The 20,537-nt window shown below is 41.0% G+C and overlaps 1 pseudogene across 1 annotated transcript in view; it reads right to left on the bottom strand.

Moving 5' to 3' along the window:
* Positions 1-20,537, bottom strand: part of LOC145441742 (inter-alpha-trypsin inhibitor heavy chain H6-like) — a 58,649-nt pseudogene that overhangs the window by 15,546 nt on the left and 22,566 nt on the right. The window contains exons 5-9 of the transcript XR_013915883.1: positions 20,105-20,168; positions 19,771-20,041; positions 14,964-15,148; positions 8,241-8,437; positions 4,720-4,837 (exon numbers count right to left, since the gene is read on the bottom strand). The product of XR_013915883.1 is annotated as an inter-alpha-trypsin inhibitor heavy chain H6-like (transcript). The remainder of the gene's footprint in view (positions 1-4,719; positions 4,838-8,240; positions 8,438-14,963; positions 15,149-19,770; positions 20,042-20,104; positions 20,169-20,537) is intronic.

The raw sequence follows: 20,537 nt of genomic DNA, 5'->3' as shown, positions 1-20,537 counted from the left end.
AGACACGGCTTTTGAGGATGGAATGGTGAGGAGTAGTCTACAGGTAAACCTCCAAGGGATTCTGGAGTCTATCTCGGTCAAAAGTGGCGAGATAGCGTAGTGATATAATCCACAGCTGCAACACTAATTGGTCGCGGGTTCGAGTCCGACCGAGGTTGACTCCAGAATTCCTACCTAAGTGTTGGAGGTTTATCTAGGCTCCTCCTCGCCATCTCATCCTTGTAAGCGGTGTCTTATAAAAGCCCAGAAGTAGGCCGTGCTACAAGTCGACAGCTACGGAATAAAAATAAAGAAATTGAGCGTGGTGTAAATGACCATATAGTCGACAAACACCATAAATACCATACAAACAACGATAACAATCTCGGTCAAACTCAAACTCGCAACCCATTGGTGATGTAGCTGTGGAACGCACTATACGCTGTCCCGCTACTAATGAGATTTTGACAGCTCAGTTCGGATCAGTTTCAGGATCAGTCATATTTTTCGTATGACTTGACTTGACTCGAGTCACTTTGAAAAGATGACTTGACTTGACTCGGCGCATCAGAAATGTGGATTGACTCGGGACTCGAAGCAAAATTCACGAGTCAATTTCAAGTCATCAAGTAATCGGTATCAATAAAAATCACTGTATCTTGCATATGTTCGGATTGTTCGCGAAACTCTCATAACCCGTGAGAGCGATCACTCATTCAGTGACCGTGCGAATGCGAATTATTGTGCCGCCATTGTTCTCTCACAATTTAATTGACCACAAACGAAGTGATTGAAGCTTAGAGATTACGTTGTCGTAAACTAATAGTAAAGTAATTTATTAGCAAAATATCTATCTCTGTTCTCTTAACTAAACCGCTAGTTGTTTTCGTTAAATTGAATTCGAATAGTTTATATACTCGTCAACCATAGGCGCAGGCTGCAGGCTCCAATTTTATCCCGTGAATATGTAGCGTAGGTGGGTAATGTATTGCATGTCATCAATTTTTTTCTCTATTCTCTATTTTGGCTGGTAACAATAAACTGAGGCTATGGAATTACTTACGTAGTTCACGAGGTCTACGTATATGTGAGCGATACAGCGCCTTCCTCCGTGTATATTTAACTCAATATTCGTTCATCGATTCAAAATCAATGACCACTCCACCTGTATTTCAAAGAGCTAGCAAAATGCAATGGCGTAATCATATTTCGAAAGGCAACTTGACTTGAATTATGACTTGACTCGAGTAAGAATGTGTAATGACTCGAAATGACTCGTGACTCGAAGGTAGTGATTTGATCCCAACAGTTAGCCATCATTTCATCATTTCAAAACGCCATAGCATTTTAATAAAATGAAAAGACAGGAACGAGTCGAAAATACTTGGAGTAGTCTTCTAATCAAACCCCCAGCCGCGGCCCGGAACATCTGAATATGACGCACGCCCATTGAATTAAACAGAAGATAACGTAAAAAGGACAAACGATAAAAATTGAAGTGGCATGTGTCGATGGACGAAATATATATGTCAGCTCGCGGTTCTGTAATCTCGAGCGTAGACTAGTAACGATGTCACCACCTTCTACATTTTCGAAGTATTCGAATTGATTTTGTCTAATTCTGCAACTTATGCATGCGGTAACCATTTCAGAATATTGCAACGTCATCTTCAGCAGTTTTTCAATACGTTGAACTTCTTACTTTTCACGTTTTACAATTTGACAAGTAGAAAGTAGTATGTGGATGGATTCGCATTATTTCAAAGAGTGAAACTTTGATAGCAACTCGGATATACAGACCTTGCATGACGGCAACAGATTATACCTTCAAAGATTCAACCAATATTCCCATCGTTGATATAGTCGTTTTGCGTAAGTCGCACAGATGCGTGTAGTAATTTTGAAAACTGGCAAGGTCGGTTGATTAACATAAGTCTGCCACCCCTCATCCAAATTTAATTCTTCTTACTACGCCCTCATCGACTTTTCAGAGCTATCGTCTTCCATTTCTACTTCTAAGCATTGCTGGGATGACTGAAATTTCTATTTTCACGTGATTTAACTTGACTCAAGTAACTTCGCTAAACTGACTTGACTTGAGTCGGAGTCACAGCAATGTGAATTGACTCGTGACTGGAAACAAATCATTTTCGAGTCAATTTCGTGTCACCAAGCATCGGTGTCGGCTAAATCGCCGTACTGGTGCGTTCATGTTTTCGGCAGGCTGGCGTGGCATATGTGAGTAACCAGTCATTCAACGACTGGTCAGTCTGGATTTGTTAAGCCTCGATTATTTTGTCAGAAACAACCTGAACGCAAACGATGTGGATGAAACTTGGGTTTTCATAGACAAAGTAGCATTGTTTTGTTGTGTGGTATTCATGGTCTTTGTCGACTATTATGGTCATTTACACCAGACCAATTTCTGTATTTATTCCGTAGCTGCCGACTTGTAGCACGGCCTACTTCTGGGCTTTTATATGGCAATCTTTACACGGATGAGATGGCGAGGAGGAGTCTAGACAAACCTCCAACACTTATGTAGGAATTCTGGAGTCAACCTCAGTCGGACAGCGTAGCATTCTATCGATTCATAGCAATGTACTTCAGCTGTATAGACTCCTCCCTTCTTCCCAACAAACATCTTGAATGATTTGAATGGAAGGGATATAGTTTGAACCAGAGGTGTCTAACTGAACTTGGGTCGCGGGCCGTAGCCTATTCAATAGTTTTGAACGTTCGCAGGTCGGACGGCAAAATGATTCCTAAACGTTAGCTCTAAATCCATGCCTTTGTTTTTCACTCTGATGCTTTATTATCATCGCTATGCATGATAGTATTATGTAAAATATTGCTGTGGTGGGCTCTATGCGAGCAACTCTGTTACTCGCAAACGATGGAATTGGCAAAATACGATGATTAATCGATTACATACAGTATTCAACCACTAAAACAATATCTCTATCAATGATATAAGTCGGAATATTGATGCTCCTCTTGTTCAAGCCGCGGGGCGTGTTTGGCCCTGCGAATTCATAGTGATGAGAAATACAAGAGATTGTAAACGCGGGCGTTGAAATTATGTTCATCATTTGTACATCATCAATTCATCATTCGGGTAGCTCTGAACACCGGGGCTGGGTCCTTTTGAGTCAAAGTATCGTATACTGCGATGCGTCCAGATATGTTTTAATTAATTTTTACGTGTAGGGGAGATGTGGTACCGATGGATCACTGGGACCGAAAATACTTGAAAAATTCTCCATGATAATTCCATCATTACACTCCGTGAATTTGTCTGCAATTACATGCTGACAGAATCTTTCCTCACATGCAAAAAATTCGACCTGCGTGAGTTATGGGGTCTGTGACGAATGATTTACGTTTTAGGGCGTGTAAAGTAAATTTGGATCGACATTTGCATTTTTCTATATCACCTTTCAGACTAACAAACCCGCCATAATTTTTGATGTGAAGTATAGGACTTGTATCAGCGTATATAATGGCACATATTTTTCGAATCAATACCATCCTCGAGTGGACTATTTTCAAGTCAATTACAATATTTATGGGGTGGGGGACCTATGGTACCATAGCCAAATCAAGCAAAATAGATGGGCCAACTAATCACTTAACAACAGAAACTCGCCTACATATATATAGGCTGTAAATCATAGTTACCTGCGGTGTTTTATCGCTATTACGAGGTATTTGAAAGTCAAAATGTCGATTTGCGGGTAATATGTATGTGGCATTAACTTTGTAAGTTTAGACGTAAATCAAAACAAGATTCTATGCCAACATTTGAGTTGATATAATCTATTTTATTCTTGAAGGTCGCCACGAAAGATTTTTCATTGGCTTGCTGTAGCTTAGCTTATAGTACACAACAAAACAAGTTAACAAATTTGAGTTTTTGAGCGTATGTCTTATAGGTCCCGTGGTCGTGTGCCTTTGGACCCACCGGGTGGGGACCGATGGCACGTTCGAGCAACAAATTTTAAACGTTTATAAATGTTTTTTGAAATGGCGGATAATCATGTAAATGTCCGCGATAGGTAGAGCTTGTATCGAAGTGTTGAGACAGCAAAAGATCTGCTATTCTCGGCTGAAGATTTGAGGGCCAGAGATCATTTGGCATTTTTTGATCCATCGGTACCACATCTCCCCTAGGTATTATATGATCTATGTATTTTTCATACGATGGTTTCGCATTAGCGTTTCCGCCTCTGTGCATGACTATTATTTAGTCAATTTTTTCAGAAAACTCTGAACTGGGTGTGCACATCTTTGCTTTCTCAGAATATCGTGTCAATGTCACCGACTTGTTCCTAATGGTGAATTGAGTGAAAACATATCACTGCCTACAGATGGTTATTATATGGCTTATGAACGCATGTTCGTCATTTGCTCCCTAAGGGATTGTTTTCGTCAAAGCAGCATTTATTACTAAAAATATCAGCGTCTGTTAAAAATGTGCTGGATAATACAATAATTTTTCTTTTACTCAGAATGACGTCTTTGATGGAATAATCTGGCGGGCCAGATTTTTGACACCCCTGGTTTAAACTATAGTAGTCGACAAATTTGGTGCATGACTACATTCTATCTTATGGACAATGAGTTGTGTGTTGTATCAAATCAAATTGTTTCAGCTCTCTGAGGCTCGTATTGTATCCTCTATTTTGGTTGGCAATTATGGTCTGAGCGTATAATCACCTGATAATAGCCTATAATCACCTGGTGTTGGAGTTATTTCATTTTCCGGTAAAACCACGACCATCGAAGTGAACGGGGTGACAAAATTGTACGTCAGCGCGAGTCTGATAACTTTAGCTGTGATAATGTTCCGTTCCGCCTACATAGGAAATATGAGGAGAGATGAGCAGGCTAAATCATATATACTAAAGCAGGGGTCGGCAACCTTTCGTATGCAGCGTGCCAAATTTCAAAATATTACCAACTCGCTTGCCAGACATTCACATTTTTGACATAACAGTCGTTCCAGCCGCTTACCTGAAGATGGCAGCAGTAGCGGTTACGCGAGGGGTTAATAAAGTGTTGGTCGCGTAAGGTAGCCTATAAATTTGTGACGCGACCGCGGGGAGCTATCGTTTCATTCACGCAATACTAGCTTACTTTCTCGCAAAACTTTCTTCGCGTTTCGATCGAACTTATGTGGTTGCTTTGGTCGTTTCCGTATCCACTGTGGTCGTTATGATTAAGTATTAGATACTCACACCCAATTGTCACGACACTATGCCTTGATCATGAAAAATGCGGTCACCCCTGTATTATTATAATATTCTTTATTCACAGTAAAACTGGTAAATATACACATATAATCCGGGGAGCAACCTCCCCCCTAAGGAAAATGGTGAGATTGGAGTAAATTCCAGTAATACAGTCAAATTGGTATTCCTATGCAATACAGGAAATGTCAGCTTGCAGAGTTGCAGCAGAGGCAAGGGTTGCAGAGCAGATGTAAAGATGATTGAAATGAAGAGTCGAAGTTACAGAAATTATGCTGTGATTTACGCGCACAAAAGTGTAATTTTAGTCCAGTAGTGCATTCAAAGCCTTTCGAAGAATATGCGCAGTGTCAAATAACGTGATTTCTCGGATCAAGGCGAATCGAGCGTTTCCGGGAATCTGTTGGATATGTCTCATGCGTTTGTATTACATACGACCCCCGTAGCGCCAATGACTATCGGCACAATGTTTATTTTGCATCGCCAAATTTTTTTATTATTATGACTATCTGATTTGAGTAAAGCATTTTGAAATGCTGAAATTGATTTCAATTTCTAAATATTGTTCGAAGTTAGCTATTCTCCTGTGCTCAACATCACTACTTCCCACTAGCTGAAACGGCTTCGGCGATGGCAACAGAATCCCATGGAGGGAGAATCAGCTGATATGAATGGTCATATTGCCTTGGAGTGCAATGGCTCAGACACTGTTAATACCGAGACACTTGGAAAACGGCTTGGGGCTTCCCCACGACATCAAACATTGCGATATGATAGTCTTTCTGATATAGTACAGTGTCTCCCTAGCCTCAATATTCATTCCTGATAGTCGCTGAAAGGGAAAGTCAGGTATCATGCGTAGCTCATAGTTTAAAAAAAAGTGATTTTCATGATACTTTGTATTGTTGTTGTATTAGTATTGGCCAGTAGTATAAAATTATAATAATATTTCTTTTGTTGGGCAACTATGCCAGTGGCCCATGTTCGAGAGCACAGCGTTGTATTGACGTTAAAATGTGGTTGCTAAATTTTGTGGCCTACTATGTCTCGATATTGCATTCTTGTGGTCCGCGGTCTCTGCGAAATTTGAAAAGTGACCCGCGAGTCATTTTGAGTTGGCGACCCTCGCTATATGCGTTTCTTGCGACGTGTGAGGCTTGGGTCGCAGAATGTTATTACACTCGGATATCAGCCGCGCTCTAAAATGAGATCAACTGGGTGACGCATATGTTTCCCTCCATTCGGTCGAAATTTCAAGAAAACTCTATAGGGAAAATTGATTTAAAAAAAGTTGAGCATATTGGTTTATAAGTACAGTAGCAAAAGACCGCATTCAGATGTGGTGTAACATAACGGCTTGCTAACAAAACCATAGTTGTTGGGATCGAGTCACTGTGACGTCATCATTTAACATTTTTTAAACTTCAGTTTCACTTTTTGCAACAAACCTTCCAATATTATGTCGCGTCCTTCGAATCGCTTGGCGAGCCATGAAAAAATATTCTCGCGTTTCTCTTTTGGCACGCCTGCCATGGGTTGCCGACCCCTGTATATGGTATTGTTATCAGAGGTGGTCAGTAACGAAGTATTTCTACTTTTTCGTGGTACTCAAGTAGTTTTCCTCTCCTTCTGGTACTTACTCAAGTAGATCTGATTTTCGCTGCTTCTACTTCGTAATATTTTGTGATCTACTTACTTACTTTTCGCTATTTTCAGTTTGTCAAGTAGAAGTAGTTCAATCTTCCAATCAGGAAGATAGCCTGCGGAGTTTTGGGGCTGTTTTCACGGAGTATCAACATTTAATTTTCATAAAAGTTTAGTAAAGCCCAGAATTTTCGTCGCGCTTCGCGCGCAGTGCTGGATACGAAGTCTCCAGTATGATTTCACGAAAGTATCAGTGAATATAATTTAGGTAGAGGGTTGACGTGGTTCCGTTCACACCACATTGTCGCCCTTCGTTCATATCAAATAATTCATCACAGTATATATGGCTCATCATCACGTTTGAAACTGATGTTTCGCAATCTAGCATTTACTTGTCATATCGTAATCTAGCATGTCCATGGCGTGTCCAAATCTGGAAAAGTGGACTCTGACTTTATTTTAGTTTCAAAGCTGTTTTAGCATACCACCTTTGAAACTTCCTGGACTAAAACATGAAATACATGTTCTGCTTTTAGAAGTAGTATTCATATTTTACTTTCAATTCCCAGTATCATATACTTTGAGTTATAATTATTGTCAGTTCTTTTGTCTGGATAACATACATGTTGAAGTATAAAAGCAAGTACAGTAATGCCTTTAATTTCTGGAAATAAAGCTACACAATATGGCATTTTTACGGTCCACCATATTTTTATTAACATTTACTAATCGCGCAAAGTGTTTACACCGTATCCTATACAACCTCTCCTTATTGCTCTTCGACCAAACCACGGGCCTTATAATATGGGGAATGGCGCCATACCAGGCTATTTTCTAAAACGTGCAGTTCGGGAAAATAGAGGATTAGCATCACATTTCCATATCAATACTATCATTTCCATTCCATTATGTGGACGAATACTTATGCTATCGACAATTGGATACCTGCTGGTATGCATCAATATGAATCAAGCTCGTCACCTATCGCATAGCTCAATTTGCACCTTTTTACAATCTATGTGAGCGAATTAGGATCGTTTTCAGAACTACTTACTTACTTGAGTACTTTTAAAGTCAGCCAATTCTACTTCTACTTCAAGTAGTTTTAGGTTGCTTATGGAAGAAGTACTTCTAATCGTACTTGAGTAAATTTTTCGTCGCTACTTCAACTTCTACTTGAGTAGCTTTCTTGACTACTATGACCACCTCTGATTGTTATCATGATAGTCAAAACAGGGCATACATCCACAGTCCACACCCAGAATGGGTATGGACTATATATAATCACGATGTATCTGCGAGAGAATAATTTACCAAATTTACCCTGCTATCGCGTAGACAATAATTTTTCATACCAGAGCATACCTGCGTATCTACCAGTATGGATCTGTCGAGCAATCCGTTGATGGTGTAATACGCCCACAATCTCTCAATGAAGTTGCTGAAACGGCCTGTATGTTCTTCGGAATGACTGAAATCCTTCTCAATGTCTCGACCAACTGCAGTGTATTCGACTTTACCATCCTTGCTTGTTCCCGTAACTTGCGCTTCGATATTGGTTCCTGTGACAGGTATACTAGGTATACAGAATGCAAGATTCCAAACCAATTCATGGTCGATTATAGAGTATTTTTAACGCTCATGTATGCTTTGCGAATGGCATATCAACATGAATACCATACCAATTCATTAGCGCCGGTGAATTGTGTTCAAATTGCAACATAAAGGACATAAACGGTGTTGAAATTTAGACTTATCAAGGAGTCCTATTTTAATTTAATCGTAATTGTAGCGTGAAATTTCAACAATACCCAAGTGCCTGGACACACCAACACACAAGAAATATCGCCGAAAATGCGACTCCGCGGAGTGTGCTGCCAAAAAGATTGGCGTCGATAAACCCTTCGCCCAAGATGAGAGTCGCATACTCTATAGTCGCAAGTTGGTCTAAACTAGGGTTGCCATACGTCCGGAATTTCCCGGACATGTCCGGAATTTCACTGAAAAATCAGCGCCCGGGAGGAATTTCTGAATTATGCCTAAATGTCCGGAATTTTGAAGGCTTGAAGCAGGCTCAAACGTTTTTCGTAAATCAACATAAACAATATTATTATCAAGCAGATTTATGCTATTCAAAATTGTTTTTCGCGCCGCACGCGAGTTAATGCAACGTATAATGATATTAGTATGGGCACCAGACACCACCCTCGCCAAAAATGCAATCAAAATAAATATAAATAACCATCATTTACTGAAATAAGTCTAATTGCAATTGCAATTATAAGCTACCGGTATATTCTCAGAGTTGGTTCAGGCCGAATTGATGCTTCAGTCACAGACAGTGGTTCCAAATCTTGGGGTCGTTCGCCTTTATCTGGGGATCGCGACGATGTAGGCCGTGAGTAAGTTTGAGCAAGCTGAATTTTTTTAGTAATCAGCTTAGCAAGTTTTGAGCTTTGCCATGGAACATTTTCAAGTGGGAAATGAGGTCGCTACCATAAAAGGTTGGAAATCACCGGCTGTGCAGCCTGCTGGTGGATTTTATAGTAGCCTAGTATATGGAAGAATCAATATTATTGACAGAATTCAAACATAAAATTTAACAGCCAAATGCATATAGTAAGTGCCCAACATGTCACATCGACTACCCTATGGTGGGCCCAAGATCAGTGCTTTTTTGGGCGGAAGGGGGCAGTAAAAATGTTGTTTCGGACCTGATTAAAACACGTGTACAAATAGCCGCACCGACCTAACAGTATAGCAGGACTGTCAACACACGATCCTGACTGGTCAGACTGACTGACTGATTTCATCCGGCCCGTTGAGGATACTATTTCAGACCCTAGCAAGTAGCAATCACCAGAGCTCACATTACGGATGGCCTAATTCATGACCTATGTTCCACTCCATTCCTGTATAGTGTATACCATGCCAATAGGCCCGCGAGAAGGTTTTGTTGAGTGGCCCGCGACCTTAATTCTCGAAATTAGTTATAACACAAAAAATTAATTAGCCAGGTAATTTATTGTGAACTGGCAAGCCAAACTGAAAATTTGATTAGTCTGACCACGGAATGTGTAATGCTGATGACTAAAATATCAGTCCCGACTCATTGACGCAGCTAGTGGCCAGCCATATTTTCCCTAGATCTTCGTATATGACCAAACAGTATAATATTTCGTGGCCAATTTATTTAACTTGATATTTTTCTTAGAACTTCTCGCGATTTATTGTCACTCGATTTCTTTGTTTTAGTATTTGAAGAGCTTCTTGGAGGTACAGAACTTCAATATACAATTAAATAGTATATTCATATTGAAATGAACCCGAATATTTTCGGCTGACACTCGTCAGGGGTAATCGTCAGCAACTAGTAGAGAATTGGAAAGAACATTGTATATCAACAATCGTATCACAAAATATGACGTCACCAGCATGAAATTTCGAATGAGAGAGCGTTCAATGTACTATTTTTAGGTGATACACGAACTCCTTTTGTTGACAGAGTTTTGGTTGGTGTATTTTGATAAAAGTTGATTCCAAGGCACACAAATGGAATTGTGAACGGCCTCGACCTACGATTCGAAATCGGTCATCTCGATAATTATTCGCACAAATCGGATTATCCAACAGATGTTTGCCGATGGCAGAATTAATGGCTTTTGATCGATCAGCATCAATCTTGAGTGGATGAGTTAAGGGTGAGCTTTTCACATCGCGTGACGCACGTGTTCTGATAAATCTGGGGACATGTTGGTTTATGCGGTCCTGCAGACGTCTTGACGTTCTTCCCACGTAGCCACAATCACAGTGGCACCTATATTCGTACACTACATTACTTTGTTGAAGTGCAGGAAGCACGTCTTTGCGTGTTGAAGGGAGCAGTTGTGTTGTTGTAAAAATCACATTGGTTTTGACTGTATCGTAACATTTACCGACAGCAGAAATCAATTGTTTTTCAAAGCGGGTGGAAATGGGGCCAATCCAAGGTAGATGGATATAAACATCTTTTATTGTTCGTGCGGTGGGCTCTGTTCGTTTTTCTGCGTTGAATTGCGTTAATTTCCTCTCCATGCCGCGGCTGATGACGTGTTCAGGGTAACCGTTATCAAGTAAGATTTTTCGGATGTAGTCAAGTTCTAAACTCAGTTTGTTACCCGAACATATCATCAGCGCTCTATGCACGAGTGTGCCTATGAGGTTAATTTTTCTGCGCCGAGGACTAAATGAATTCCAGCGAAGGTATTGGCCTGTGAATGTCGGTTTTCTGAAAACAGACGTTTCAAATTTGTTGGTATTGCGCTTTTCAACTAATACGTCCAGAAATGATAATGAGTTATTGCGTTCTTTTTTCTATTGTGAATTGCAAGGCCGGGTGAAGCGAGTTTAAGCGAATGAGAAATTGGTCACACTCCGATTCATTCCTGAAAATGACAAATGTATCATCTACGTATCGGCGGTACAATAGTGGTTTGGCGGACTCACGCTGGGACAGAAGCTCGCCCTCGTAATACCCTACGAAAATGTTGGCCAAAATAGGTCCCAGGGGACTACCCATGGCTAAGCCGTCTATTTGGCGAAACATGACCTCGTTAAAGCTAAATTCCACCGAGCAGGTTGCCGCTTGTAAAAGTTCCACAAAGACGTTACGCGGGATTGATGGTGGCGGTAACTTACCACCGTACAGCGCGTTGGCACAAATATCAATAGTCTCATGCAGCGGAACGTTCGTAAAAAGACTAGAGATATCAAACGAGCTCAGAAACACGTCTGGATTCGGCAAATCCAGGTTTCGTATTTCACCAGCGAACGTGAACGAATCGCGAACACATTCCGTGCCGTACAATTCCCGAACCGGTTCCAAAATGTCAATAAGCCATTTTGCCAGCTGATGGTGAGCAGACCCGATCATGGAAAGTATAGGTCTCACTGGGACATTGTCTTTGTGAGTTTTTGGCAGTCCGTACATGCGTGGTCTTTGCGATCCCGTCGGTCTGATGGCGCTGTATGTTTCTGCCGTTAGGACACCGTTTTTCTTCAATGTCAGCAAACGGTTGGTCAGTCGTCTTTCAATTTTAGGTGTATTATCAAATTCCGAAACCGAACCAAGCGAGATAAATTTGGTTTTGTCATGCAATATTGATTCCATTTTCGAAATGTAGTCAGCTTTGTTCAGAATGACAACACCGGATCCTTTGTCTGGTTTGGTGATGTGAATTTCAGGGTTGGATCGCAATGCTTTGATGGCTAGGAAACACTCTTTGTTCATCAGGAAGTCCGCCTTGTCGACCGGGCATCCACAATACGAATGCGCCAAATCTGATAACCGAGCTTTGAGAGCAGGTATACCCTTATTGACATTTTGGAACCGGTTCGGGAATTGTACGGCACGGAATGTGTTCGCGATTCGTTCACGTTCGCTGGTGAAATACGAAACCTGGATTTGCCGAATCCAGACGTGTTTCTGAGCTCGTTTGATATCTCTAGTCTTTTTACGAACGTTCCGCTGCATGAGACTATTGATATTTGTGCCAACGCGCTGTACGGTGGTAAGTTACCGCCACCATCAATCCCGCGTAACGTCTTTGTGGAACTTTTACAAGCGGCAACCTGCTCGGTGGAATTTAGCTTTAACGAGGTCATGTTTCGCCAAATAGACGGCTTAGCCATGGGTAGTCCCCTGGGACCTATTTTGGCCAACATTTTCGTAGGGTATTACGAGGGCGAGCTTCTGTCCCAGCGTGAGTCCGCCAAACCACTATTGTACCGCCGATACGTAGATGATACATTTGTCATTTTCAGGAATGAATCGGAGTGTGACCAATTTCTCATTCGCTTAAACTCGCTTCACCCGGCCTTGCAATTCACAATAGAAAAAGAACGCAATAACTCATTATCATTTCTGGACGTATTAGTTGAAAAGCGCAATACCAACAAATTTGAAACGTCTGTTTTCAGAAAACCGACATTCACAGGCCAATACCTTCGCTGGAATTCATTTAGTCCTCGGCGCAGAAAAATTAACCTCATAGGCACACTCGTGCATAGAGCGCTGATGATATGTTCGGGTAACAAACTGAGTTTAGAACTTGACTACATCCGAAAAATCTTACTTGATAACGGTTACCCTGAACACGTCATCAGCCGCGGCATGGAGAGGAAATTAACGCAATTCAACGCAGAAAAACGAACAGAGCCCACCGCACGAACAATAAAAGATGTTTATATCCATCTACCTTGGATTGGCCCCATTTCCACCCGCTTTGAAAAACAATTGATTTCTGCTGTCGGTAAATGTTACGATACAGTCAAAACCAATGTGATTTTTACAACAACACAACTGCTCCCTTCAACACGCAAAGACGTGCTTCCTGCACTTCAACAAAGTAATGTAGTGTACGAATATAGGTGCCACTGTGATTGTGGCTACGTGGGAAGAACGTCAAGACGTCTGCAGGACCGCATAAACCAACATGTCCCCAGATTTATCAGAACACGTGCGTCACGCGATGTGAAAAGCTCACCCTTAACTCATCCACTCAAGATTGATGCTGATCGATCAAAAGCCATTAATTCTGCCATCGGCAAACATCTGTTGGATAATCCGATTTGTGCGAATAATTATCGAGATGACCGATTTCGAATCGTAGGTCGAGGCCGTTCACAATTCCATTTGTGTGCCTTGGAATCAACTTTTATCAAAATACACCAACCAAAACTCTGTCAACAAAAGGAGTTCGTGTATCACCTAAAAATAGTACATTGAACGCTCTCTCATTCGAAATTTCATGCTGGTGACGTCATATTTTGTGATACGATTGTTGATATACAATGTTCTTTCCAATTCTCTACTAGTTGCTGACGATTACCCCTGACGAGTGTCAGCCGAAAATATTCGGGTTCATTTCAATATGAATATACTATTTAATTGTATATTGATGTTTTAGTATTGGTACCCCCCTGAAGAGTAAAATTTAAAAATACGCCCAATATACAGAATGGAGTCTGACTATATTCGAAATTATGAGAGAACGTGTCGTCCAACATGTTCTAGACTGCAATGGCAAAAAGATCGCTGGCGATAAAACCTTTGCGCAAAATGTTAGACGCATACTTGCCGAAGCCCGAAATATTCGATATTAATGTGCCCAAGAACCGATTAACCAGGTCCTTGTCAAATGAGCCTAGCGGTATATAGATTCGACCCGCAATATATGCAAGTGACATTATTATTGACCGAATACGTTCATGAACTTTTAGAAATTTTCGCAGCGGTTGGGACCTGAGTGCACTGCACACTGACTTTTCATGACGCAATTGTAATCGATTTTGGCGCGTAGTAATATAAGTATTGTTTTCGCCGTTACCTAACACATGGTTATTAACTACAAGTGGCCCGCGCAATGGTTCGTGAATCTCATGTGACCATTTGGCCGAAAGGGTTGGCCGCCCCTGGTATATACAGTCGATGGACAATGCTTTGCTAGTGTGACGTCATATTTACGGTCATTTTAAAATCCGCTAGTGGGCGCTAAAGAGTGTCCAGAATTTGTTTCACAAAAATATGGTAACCCTAGTCTAAACCTTAGATATCTCCAGGAGCCGAAATGGCCGCCGCCGAATAGTTATGTCCCTATAATATGAACCCGTGGTAAAATGGTAACCGCAGAGAAGAGAAAAGCGCTAGTGAATAAATACCAATTTGGAATCACGTGAGTCTCACGAAAGGAGTTTTTTCTCTTTGTTTTGTCTAATACATGTCAATGATATTAATATATTTCGCGTAGTAAAACGACAATTTAAATAAATATATAAGTCTCACGTACGCCTGTTCCTGCTCCTGCTCGTTCGTGAACCGCGTGATACCGGTTTTACTTCACTAAATAAAAGGCCGTGTGTCATTTTGCGAATCGTGTGCATGAAGGATAGTGACCAAATTATCCGTAGAAGAAAAAGGTAGCTAGCGGGGGCTGAAGTCCCCAGAAGTTGAATGTTGATTGCCCGGTGGGCGCCTAACGACAGCGTTTTGGTGGGGGTGACAAAGTTTTCTTATGGACCTGCAACTCCAGTCCGTATTTTTATACTCACGATCAAGTTTGGTCCCAACAACAATTATTTCGGAGCCCTTGAAGTATTTATCGACTTTGGTATTGCTGACGCACTCGATGTCCATACCAATGTAGCGGATATTAACATTGAGTAGTAATGGCGTGGCCACTTCTTGGAAGAAGCCTTCCAGTTGCAGATCTGCGTCAGAGTCCGGATAAATTTTCCTGTAATGAATTACGGCTCGAGTTTATCCTGCATACATTAATGATAAAACATTTCTTCGTGAGTGCCAATTGACGAATAATAGGACAGTATAAGCCTCTGATGTGTGTATAATAGGGATGGTGTGAACGTGAGGTTCACGTTTGTGTTATGTGTGTGAGCCTCGGAAATTTAGAGGTTCACGTTCACAAACGAACCTTGGTAGGTTCTGCACTGTGAACCTTTTTCATATATTACAATTTTCGCGTCATTATAACATCTTTCGTTGACATTTATTGCATTTCAACTGCGGGCCACTCTATGCATGGCGCTGGCAGCATTTTTTTAAATCAACACTTAACGAGTATGCACCTTGATAATCTCAAAAATTTTACATGATTTGTTACAAAAGTTAGCTCGAAATATCCAGCTTTCCATTTGTGAATATTTAGTGACTCTCTGCTGTGAGCTTAATCCGCAATCACACAACATCAAGAGTGAAATACACTACACGTAGATAGTAACCGAATGATGCTTTTTAAACCAACCAATGAAATTGATATCGTTGTCTGATGTAAATAAACTAGCAGGCGCGCGGGGTCAATATTTATTTCATATGTTTATTGTATCATAAAAACCAAATCCGTGCGATCGGGGTGTTGGCTACTGCTGTATAACTAGATGAACGGGGTAATATCTGTAGCAAGTACAGAAGCCCGTTTTACACTCTGCTCAATATCTACGTATAGCAATACTCGGACGCTGAAATACATTGTCCGGTCTGACCTAGCCCGTTAAGGTGTATAAGCTTACATTGCCATGCAAATCCTTGTCGAAATTGTTGAAAAATCAACGCAAGATATCGATTTTATGGGATTTTTATATCATTTGATTGCCCCAGTTGATACATTTGGCGATGTTTATATCTTCAATATGTACTTCAGCATTGCGACATTGTGGCCCGAGTCGTCGCTAGGTATCGTGTACGTCTACATCAGTGGTTCCCAACCGTGGGTCCGCGAAGCATTTTCAGGGGGTGCGCGAAGCCTCATAATTTGCAAAATGGTTAATAAACTAATTTGTAATTTTTTAAATTAGAGAAATCATGATACAGTTTCGCTTCATAACTGCTAAACTCTCGTAACTCACATAACCAGAATGGCCGTCTGAGATGAAATATTTTACTGCGCAAACTCATTTTGTTGCCTAATTGCCAATAGCCTGCTAATACATAATAATACCGTTTAAAGATGTTTTCTTGGGGGTTTGGATAAATTTTGTTTGCAAAAATTGACTTTCTCCTGTAATATGCATAACGGCTTTCCCAGAATAGCAATAGGAGGAGCTGCGAGATAGAAATGACAATGGTCGACGTTATATGTTCACTAAAAATATGTTTCTGAATTTTGATGTCATAAAGGTTACGATCATACCCAAAATTTTCGTCGGAAGCGTTGCGCGTTATTATTACATTCGCCACCACCGATCTTTGTGGAGATGGCTCTCGTTCATATCTAATATAGGAGGCGCGTTTTCCCAGACACGATCGCGTATTTCGAGGAACTTAGCTGCAGAATTCGCTTTGAAATATTGAAAGTCTTCCCAATTTCTACATAGATAGTAGACTACGATGCCATTTTCGAGAATGGTAATTTTGTTGCTGTTCATCTCTAGCCTACAGCTGATATTTGCATAGGACAGATGATGGTTGCACGGTAATAGAACTTAATTTGAACTAAATCTTTGAGGGTCCGCGGGGGTGCGTGACAATGTGACGACGACGACGAGGTTGAGATCCTCTGGCGTACATTATTATATCATTTCACTGAAATGTAGGGTTGGAAGTAGCAATATGACGTCAGGTGACGTCATGAGGTTCACGTTCGCGTTCACAGAGAACCTTTCAATAAGGTTGGCGTTCACACGAACCTGAACCATTCTGAGGTTCACACCATCCCTAGTGTATAACTGTCTATCTCATTAGCAACCCACATGTATAGGCTGAACATTGCTATATTTCGAATCACCAAATGTCGTTTAGTGATGCCGAGGGCGAGCGCTCCGATCCAGCAAGCCTGAACACATGCCTCGTAAAGTCGATGATACAATTATCAATTGCATATCTACATCCAGTGCTGTATGAGGGGGTGTGAGGGATTCGGGCGCATCCCCAAATGTGTTGAATTTGACGCAAATTGATTACTGAGTTTCATGGTAATTTCTAAATAATATTATACTCTTTTTCCTTACTATGCTACAATAGCAGAGACAGGAAATTATTGTACAATACATGGTTAAATTTCTTTCAGGACCAGATTCATTTTTGTACTTTAAATTTATCATCTCCGTGACTTTTCGTGTGCATTGTCAACAGTTGACGGCACCATTTGACAAGCATATGAGCAGAGAATCAAATGAAAACCGATTCATGCCGTTGATGTTGGGCAATAACAATGGCTGATAGGACAAATAGCTTCAACAAAGTCAAGCAACACAGATTTCTTGATATCCTCTCATAATCAAGTCTTCACTGGGATTAGTAATGGCTAGATATTGATCGTTAATGGTATTTAATTTATATATCCTTTGTAATCATAAAGCGATCCCTGGGTTTGGTGCTTTCCCACGGAACTTTACTCTATATTAGTTGTCCTACTGGATTTCCAGATGGTTCCATCAGCGTTTTTTTTTTGATAAGTTGGCTCATGTTCGTCTTTCCATTTTTTCAATTCTTTTTCATCTGAATACTTTTTTTAAGTGATATCGCAAACACGACAATACTTTCATTTTACTTAATAGTTGAGCACAGGTCCATACATCAAAACCGGTCGCATATTCGCTTGCTGACGCGACCTCGTTTTTCCAGGTACCGTCATATAGGACACACCTCACATCCTCTTTACCTGCAGGCTCGATCAATGGTACCTTTCAGTCCCCCGCTTATTCGCAGTGACTAGGCTATCATATATGCGTAATTACATTCGAAGTTATACAAGACAGCGAAAAGAATAGTTTGAATTGCTACTCCCCATCCCACGATGTTCGCTATCTGTTTGTTCGTGGTAATTATTGTATTTGTCGGCTGCTATATGGTCAATTGGTCATTTACACCTGGCCAATTTTCGTCAATTTTATTCCGTAGCTACCGACTTGTAGCACAACCCACTTATAGGCTTTTATAAGACCCCTACGTGGATGATATGGCGAGGAGGAGCCTAGATAAACCTACAACACTTGGGTAGGTCTAGAGTCGACCCCGGTCGGACTCGAGCCCGCAACCCACTGGTGTTGCAGTTGTGGATAATGCTCGCTATTGTGTATACCAGACCTGGACAAAGTGCGGCCCGCGACGCGATTCGTACTGGCCCGCGAAAAGTATCCTGGAATTTATAACCTAAAATCTACTTTTGAATACGAATGTTAAAACTAGAACCATAGGCTGCATAAACTGAACCGTAAATACGTTTACTTTTAAGCCTGATTATTCATCTGCGTACATTGTAAGGTGATTATTTATAGCCTATGTCAGGGTTGTCAAACATACGGCCCGCAGGCCGTAACCGCGGCCGCCAGACGATTTCATCCGGCCCGCGAAGCAATTCTGAGCAGATTGATAACTTCTTATATTTTCTAGCCCATTTGTAAAAATGTTGAGATTTTTTGCAGGAAATACTTCCAAGTTCATAGGGCCCATTATAACTACGCGACTATGTCGGGGAAATTGACATCCAACCTCAATAAGGCAAAAAGTGCACCATACATATAGTTCATAGTTTTATAGAAATGTAGACCAAAAAGTAGGTATTCACAGGAGGGAACGCCAATGCGGAACCGTTATATGCAGTTTACATGGAAAATATGTTCCGCAAATATATAATTGAAATATCTATGGTCGCACTGCTGTGTCACTTCCGACCCAAAATTGATCCCCAGACATGAGAGAAACCGTACTCGTGGTTTAATAATAATCTACCAAAAGTCCAACGTCTGCGTTTCCAATAACTTGTATTCCTCACAACGCACATGCAAGGCTAACGCCAGATTACGACTAAATCAAAGGGAGAATAGAATATGCCAACTCACATGGTCGTAGATGCCACTGTTTTAGCGCTTCAACCAGACAACCATCGCGTTTTGGCTAATTCCATTATTCGCGAACAAAGGTGTTGCGACTTGCTACTTTAAACACCCTATGATCCGTGTATTATCTTAATATGCTTCCCAGGTATTCATGTGAAAAGCAAGAGCACGAGGAAACATTTTGGAATCAGTTGACAGGTCCCGCCAGCGAGCGAGTTGAAGGCTTGAATCCGGCCCGCGACGCAATTTGAGGTTGACACCCCGGGCCTATGTAAATTAACCCTTACTTTCTCATCGCCTAATTTTAATACATCCACTTGGTAACTTGTGTTGACAATGCAATTCACCGTTGTATATTTAGAAATAAAATGCACCACGCCACAGAATATAGTTTAAACTTTTGGCTCGGTCCGCCGACCTATTTTTGCCTCTCATTCGGCCCGCCTCTAAAAATAATTGCCAACTCCTGGTATACACCCACGGCCAATATTTCTCGAACCTGAGTATTATATTGATATTGACGATCGCTAGGTTATGTTGCGGATATTTCACGCCGGTAATTTACCTGGCGATGCCGTCATTGTCATTGGACAGCTTTTTGAGAAAATCGTGATTCAAATCGTTTCCGAAGCCGATGCAAAACAATGTGAGAGTTCCATTGATGCGCGCCTTGACATTTTTCCTTATACCGATTCACTTATGACTCCCACAGTCGGGGCACCGTCGGTCAGGGCAATAATGGTCGTCAATACGTCACTTCTGCGTTCCGACGTCCCCAGAACATTAACAGCCTTAAGAAGCGCTGCGTTAAAGTTCGTACCTGAAAGTGAAATAGACTATCATGGCGCGTTTATTAATTTATAAAGTTTGTTAATGAAAAGCGCCGCTCATTTACTTACACAGAGAGAGTTAGGAACTGACAGACTCATATAATGGCAACTTTCACTGGAGACGCTGCTAAGGCTGGGCACAATGATTCGAGTATTAATTCTAATAATTCGAGTCGAGTAGTAAAAGGTGATTTTTTTTCGAGTAGCCCACTGAAATCGTACGCTCCATGTCAATAAGAGTGAATTTCAACGAAAATCATATTTCGATAGCTTTTTCATCGTGGAAACCTTGAAATTTCGATTGGTCGTATACCAGCATACGTAACACGTATTGCAAAGCTACAAATTACCTTTACATGGTGTACGACATGAGTCAACATCAATGTGGGAAGAGTGAAATGCAAACGTTTCAAAGTAGCTGAACTAACAAATCGTTGTGCGGAGCATGATGATAAAATAAACTGATACTAATACAGATATTCCAACGATGAATACGATAACA

Source organism: Botryllus schlosseri, chromosome 6 (assembly GCF_051294905.1).
Source record: "Botryllus schlosseri isolate E-star chromosome 6, Bs_hap1, whole genome shotgun sequence".
NCBI classification, from domain to species: domain Eukaryota; kingdom Metazoa; phylum Chordata; class Ascidiacea; order Stolidobranchia; family Styelidae; genus Botryllus; species Botryllus schlosseri.
Note: the sequence above shows the minus strand (reverse complement) of the source record. Positions and strands in the feature narration are given on the sequence as shown.